Source organism: Thalassophryne amazonica, chromosome 23 (assembly GCF_902500255.1).
Source record: "Thalassophryne amazonica chromosome 23, fThaAma1.1, whole genome shotgun sequence".
NCBI lineage: Eukaryota > Metazoa > Chordata > Actinopteri > Batrachoidiformes > Batrachoididae > Thalassophryne > Thalassophryne amazonica.
In genome coordinates this window covers 35,186,255-35,193,702 of record NC_047125.1, presented here as the reverse complement: position 1 = coordinate 35,193,702, position 7,448 = coordinate 35,186,255, and positions in this window count along the sequence as shown.

The following is a 7,448-nucleotide window of genomic DNA, read 5'->3' as shown; positions in this document are numbered from 1 at the left end:
GGGTGAGCCGTAGAGTCGGCGTTGCTGGAGTGGTGCAGTTTGGTTATGCTGGGCATTTCCCAGGTAACCTCTGCACCCGAGAGGGGAGGGGGGGGGTTTGGGGTATTTTCTTTTTGTTCCCTCTCTTCTCCTCTGGCTCCAGCCGTGTGAGCCGTAGTGTCGGCGTTGCTGGAGTGGTGCAGTTTGGTTATGCTGGGCGTTTCCCAGGTAACCTCTGCACCTGGGGGGGGGGGTGTTTTTGTTTGTTGATTCCCTGTTCCACCTCCGGCTTCAGCGCGCCTTTGAGCCGTCTGCCATCGGCGTGGCTGAGGTTTGGGGCAGTGGGATATACCTGCAGCTGGTGGCTGGTTTGGAAGTCGGAGGAGTGGCGCCGTTTTGTGCCGTCTGCCATAACCGCTGTTCCACTCCTCCCGGTTGGCTTCTGGGGTATAGTCATGGTTGGTGACACTGGACGTGCTTCCAGTTTCCACTGCGCCAAGGGGGTGGGGTTGGGGTTGTTTTGTTTGTATGTTTTTTTTTCTCCTTTTGTTTTCCCCCCAGTTTCCGCCCTCAGGGTTTGACTGTGGTGTCCTCTGGGGGGGAAAGGGCTGTGGGTCCATCTAGCCATAGACGGCCGGGGCTGGGTCCGTTGGTCATGAGGGGAGGCGTCTCCTGGGGTTGATGGAATGGTCCTCTGGGAGGCGCTGGGAGTCCCCGTGGGTGACATTGGATCCCAGAGGGACCTCGGCTGTGGTTATTACTCCTGGAGCTGGCGGGATGTCCTCTGGGGGGTGTTGGTCCCTACATGTCGTTGGGGGGGGGGGTGTTAGTGTTTTTATTTGCTAGCTTAAGTTTGGGTTTTTCTTTTCTCCCCTTCCCGGGGTTTGATGGAACGGTCCTCTGGGGAGGGGGGGGGGGGGGGGGTGTTAGCATTTTTATTTGTAAGCTTAAGTTTGGGTTGTGTTTTTCTTTTCTCCTCTTCCCGGGGTTTGATGGGACAGTCCCCTGGGGAGGGGGGGGGGGTGTTTTGGTTGTTTGTGTTTGTCTTTTTTGTTTTATGACTAATCAGACTGTGAACATGGTTGGACAAAGGCTGACCGCACAGGTTTAAGAACTCCTGGCCACACCTGTGCTAATTGACTGATAGAAACAAGGGCAAAGATGCAGCCAGAGGAGAAGATATCAACCGTTCTGTTAGATGAAGATTCTGTTGGAAGATGAATGCGGATACGGTTTCCAGCCATGGTCCCTGGAGGGGGGTGTTTCTCCTGGGCCAGGTTTGTGTGGTCGCCGGGAGGCTTCCCGTGAGGGTGGGGTACTGTTGTATGGCTGGGGGGGCCTGGCTGCCTTTTTGTTTCTGTCTTTTGTTTTTCCTTCCAGGTGGCTTGCATTTTGGACTGAGTGGCTGTGTAGCTGAGTTTATCAGGACCTCACCCTGGTCACCTGCGGCTCGTCAGGACTCACAGCTGTGGTGCATCTACATGGATTGGAACATGGTGGCATTTAAGACTGGAGTACACAGTGTGTATTTGCCAGAGACTCGACCTTGTGACCAGACGGGTGAGATTGTCGTCTCGGGAGCCATCTCATCATCAGTGGATGCAGAGAACGTCCAGGTTTGATGCATGGTCTGTGAAAGAGGAGAGGGTGAGGTCTCACGCTCGTCAGCACACTTCCTGAGGTACGTTAGATTTTGTGACTAACATTTATACAGTCAGTAAATGTGGTGTCCCTCACACCTTATTATATTGAGCTGTATGTTGGTCGTGTAATCAGCTTCCACTGCAGTGGAGTTTTGTGAACTGGATGTTCCATGCCTGCAGGGTGGGGAGCTGATTAGTAATCAAGCCAGGAAGTGTTTGCTGTTTGTGCACCTTTGACCGTTTGTGCACCTTTGACCGCGCACTTATTTGTTTGTATTTTTTCACAGCACTGTTATGTTCATTAAACTCTGTTATCCTTTGTACCGTGCTCTGCTTATTTTATACTGGGTCCTTCAAACGCTGGTCGGTTCTCCGGGCTGCGTCCGACACATAACACAGAGGCTATGAAGTGCTCATTAAAACAATTCAACAATTCAGCCTTATCAGTAATTTGGACTGAATCCTTCACAATGCAAGATGGCAACTCAGCAGCAGTATTGTTCATATCCAAAGATTTGATAGTTTTCCAAAATTTAGAAGGATTGTTTAGATTTTTAGAGGATTGGGTGAGGAAATGATCAGCTTTGGCTTTCCTGATGGCTACAGTACAGGAGTTTCGAAGCTGCCTGAACTGCAGCCAATCACAAAAACAAACACTGCAAAGACTACTGCAATACCGCCGGAAACAAATACTGCAAAGACTATTGCAATATTACATGAAACAAATACTGCAAAGACTACTGCAATACCGCAAAAAACAAATACTGCAAAGACTACTGCATTATGCAGGAAACAAATACTGCAAAGACTACTGCAATACCGCAAAAAACAAATACTGCAAAGACTACTGCATTATGCAGGAAACAAATACTGCAAAGACGACTGCAATATCACAAAAACAAACACTGCAAAGACTACTGCAATACCGCTGGAAACAAATACTGCAAAGACTACTGCAATACTGCAGGAAACAAATACTGCAAAGACGACTGCAATATCACAAAAACAAACACTGCAAAGACTACTGCAATACTGCAGGAAACAAATACTGCAAAGACTACTGCAATGCCGCAAAAAACAAATACTGCAAAGAATACTGCCATATGCAGGAAACAAATACTGCAAAGACTACTGCAATATCACAAAAACAAACACTGCAAAGACTACTGCAATACTGCCGGAAACAAATACTGCAAAGACTATTGCAATACTGCATAAAACAAATACTGCAAAGACTACTGCAATACTACAGGAAACAAATACTGCAAATACTACTGCGATACTGCATGAAACACACACTGGAAATACTATTGCAATACCGCAGCAAACAAATACTGCAAAGACTACTGCAATACCGCAAAAAACAAATACTGCAAAGACTACTGCAATATCACAAAAACAAACACTGCAAAGACTACTGCAATACTACATGAAACAAATATTGCAAAGACTACTGCAGTACTGCAGGAAACAAATACTGCAAAGACTACTGCAATACTGCATGAAACACACACTGGAAATACTATTGCAATACCGCAGCAAACAAATACTGCAAAGACTACTGCAATACTGCAAAAAACAAATACTGCAAAGATTGTTTGCAGTTTGAGGTTTGCTGTTTGAGGTTCGATCAACAAATAAATTCTGTTGTCAAAGCTAGTTTTTTCCAACTTCGCCTTTTGGCTAAAATAAAGCACTTCCTCAGTAGACGTGATCTTGAGACGCCATTCATGCTTTCATCAGCTCCAGACTTGATTATTGTAATGCACTTTATTCGTGCATTAATCAGTCGTCTCTTGCACGTCTCCAGTTGGTGCAGAATGCTGCTGCTCGTCTTTTAACAAACACTTTTAGACGTGAGCATATTACGCCCGTCCTGTACTCACTCCACTGGCTTCCAGTTTGTTTTAAAATTGATTTTAAAATTTTAGTGTTTGTTTTAAAGCTATTTATGGCCTTGCACCTCCCTACTTGTCTGAAATTTGAACTTTGCGCACCTACAGTAGGACATTAAGGGCCCTGTCCCACTGGCGTTTAGGAGGATTTGCGCATGAAATGAGGAAACAAAAGCTGAGCATCCGCAACAAAGGTGGGCGGAAATGACAAATGTCCCGGGGTGGATCAGCGAATACATGAGGAAGAAAAGCGGATATAACAGGGAACAGAAGCGAAGGCGACCGCGGAGGCGCCCCCATGAGGGGCACAGTGGCCGTGATGTACTCGCTCCATCCGTGCCCACTCTGTCTGCATGCGCGACATACCATTTGCGACAGTGATGTGGCCGTGCTGGGCACGCGTCATATCTGTTTTGCACACTGTCCCGGTCCGCCGCCAAGCCGCGCCAACCCGTCGATTGCGGATATCAGCGGATGACAGGGGATATGCGGCGCGTTGGTTGTGTATATCCTGCGTATGTCTTCAGTATGTGTTCAGGCAGTGATGCGGATCTCATCCGCAGCAGGATTTTTGAGCCGCTCAAAAATCCTGCTGCGGACATGCGTGCCTCTGCGGATGATCACGGACGTGATCGGATGGCGGCCGACTCATACAAGAATGTTACACGGTTATTGCGGTTGTTTGGCGGATGTGGGCCACTTTTGTGCGCATTCCATCCGCAAATCCTCCTAAACGCCAGTGGGACAGGGCCCTAAGTGCATCTGGCCAGCTTTACTTAGATGTTCCGAGGTCAAGATATAAACACTGGGGTGACCATGCTTTCGTGGTATCTGAACCCAGACTGTGGAACGAGCTACCTCTGCAGTTACGTACTATTCCTGACTGAGCACTTTTTAAATCTAAGTTAAAGACTTATTATTTATTTAAACTGGTTTTTAACACTTAGTGGGGAGATGACATGTTCTGTTTTTTATTTGCTGTTTTCAAATTTTATTTTATATGTGTTTTATTTTTGTGAATTTGTGTTTTTAATGTTAAGGACTTTGGACACCAGTCGGTGCTGTAAAGTGCTTTATAAATAAATGTTGATTGATTGATTGATTGAAGACTACTGCAATATGCAAGAAACAAATTGTTATGTGGGCCGCTGAAGAGGAGGTACTGCTGGCCCAACACCAGAGGGCGACCTGCCTGAACGGCGGGCTTCAGCTGTCACTCATCTATTTATCATCCAACCATCCCATAAAAGCCGGGCAACAACTCCACCTCCCTGCTGAGAAATCAGCTAACCCGACAGGTAAACTTCTCAGCCGTTATTGTGTTGTACGCACGTTTTGCTTCTGAGCTTTTTGCAGTCGTAACCTTCTGTATACTTGCAGCTTGGAGCTGGTTTTGTGGAAGTTTGGAGGAGCTGGCGGTTCCACTCCTCAATTTCCTAAGTGTTACATTAGGCACTGCACGTACTCAGTTTTCCTGCTACCTGGGAGTGGAGGACCTTTCCCTCAGGAAGGAACTGTGATATTGCTGACTGTTTGCTGGGTGTTCGCACACCCACCATAACCTGTTTGTTCTTCCCGCCAGCAGTACCAGATCTGACAGCTGGAGGCGGTGGCCACCTGGGGACTCAGGACTTGGCGGCTCTGGTGTGTTGCAGGTCTCCGTTGGCAGTGGAGGCCGTGTGAGGCCCGGCTCTTCTCTGGACGGGCATCTCCTATCCACGTCACCTGTGATTTAATTGACTGTTATCTAAAAGCAGCATCTGTTTTCTGTTGTGCACATTTCACAACATTAAATTGTTATATTTTGGCCTTTTCATTGTCCGTTCATTTACGCCCCCTGTTATGGGTCCGTGTCATTTCACTTTCACAACACAAATACTGCAAAGACCACTGCAATATCGCAAAAACAAACACTGCAAAGACTACTGCAATACTGCAGGAAACAAATACTGCAAAGACTACTGCAATACTGCAGGAAACATTCATTCATTCATTGTAAGATGTTTATCCTGGTCCGGGTCACGCTGGCAGCAGACCAAGCAGCTCATCCCACACTTCCCTATCCTCAGTCAAGTCCTGTAACTCTTCCTGAGGATCCTGAGGCATTCCCAAGCTAGCTGGAAAATATTATCTCTCCAGCATGTCCTGAGCCGTCCCTGGGGACTCCTCTTGGTTGGATGTGCCTGGAAGACATCTTTCGGGAGACCACCAGGGGGCGTCCTCACCAGATGTCTGAACCACCTCAGCCGGCTCCTTTCCATGTGAAACAGCAGTGGCTCTACTCAGAGTCCCTCCTGGACAGTGGAGCTTCTCACCCTCTCCAGGAGTTTGAGTCCAGATACCCGAGAGAGGGATCTTCTTTCTGCTGCTTGTATCTGTGATCTTATTCTTTCAGTCATTATCCAAAGTTCAGGAGTGTAGGTGAGGACAGGAGCGCAAATCAGCTGGTAAATAAAAAGTCTGACCTTCTGGTTCAGCTCCTTCTTCACCAAGACTGTCTGAAACACCGTCTGTAAAACATCTGACTCTGCCCCCAATCCGTCTGTTGCTCTCATGCTCCAACTGACCCCCACTGAAGACCCTGAGATACTGAAAGATGTCCACTCAATAAATGACCCAGAGAGGACAAGCTGCTCTTTTCCGACAGAGGAGCAGGGTCTCAGCTTTGGAGGTGCTGATTCTCATCCCAGTCGCTTCACACTCAACCTCAAACCTGCCCAGTGACATCAGAGGACATCAGAGGGCATCAGAGGTCACCGCCTGATGAAGCCAACAGAACCACATCATCTGCAAAAAGCAGAGATGGATCTCTGAGGTCACCAAACTGGACACCCTGCGGACCCTGACTGGGCCTCAGAATCCCGTCCATGAACATCAGGAACAGGACTGGAGACAAGGGACAGGCCTGGTCCAACTACAACCGGACACAGATCCATCCATATAGAGAACATGTCACACGTTACAGTGAATCCTGTACCCTCCTCCCACAGCGCCCCCCACAGGTCATACATCTTTTCCGTCCACAAAACACGTGTGGACTGATTGGTCCTACTCCCAAAACCAGTTTCCTCACAGGAAACAAATACTGCAAATACGTATCAGGTATTTCCAGCTTCTTCTTCTTTCACTCGTGGTGCTCACAGCAGATCCCAGATCTGCATGCTGATTTGGCACAACTTTTACACCGGATGCCCTTTCTGACGTCCCTCCAAATTACATGAAGAACACGCAGAAGTGGCCTGGAATCAGGAACCTTCTGCAAAAAACAAAACACTAACATCTTGCCCACCACTGGAAATACTACAGGAATCAAATACTGCAGATACTATATAAGTACTACTGCTGAGTGTCCTCTCAGTCTCTGAGAGCTGCATCCTGAAGACAGATGACGAAGCAGGAGTTTTGAAATGTGACCCCTCGTCTCCGCCTGAACATTCTGTAACGCCGAATCGTCTCCGCACACTCGAGAGCTTCATGACGTCTGCATGAAAACAGAAACAAAGTCTGCTTTAGCTTCTTTCAGAGTTCAGATGAAAGAAAAACACACAGCTGCTGTGAAACTTCAAGGTTCCTGCAGGAACCAGAGAACTGTCACTGAAGGTTCTGAGAGACAAGAGCTCCAGATGTCTGACCTTCAGATCAGGTCTAAACCCAAGACACTGATCCTGGTCTGGATCTGGATCGTCTCTTCAGACCAGTTAGACTCCTGATGGAAAACAAACAAACAAACACAAAAAAATCTGTTTGGTTTTTTCACCTGTGTGACCTTCTGTGACTGTCTGTAGACAATATCGCCCCCTTCAGGTACATGTTGGGTACTGCGCCATCTTTTGTTCACTCAGGAAGTCACTTTGCTGAATAAATACAAGAGAAAAGAAAGAAAAACAAAAATAAATAAATGAATAAATAGTTTATAAAAAAACAAAAACAA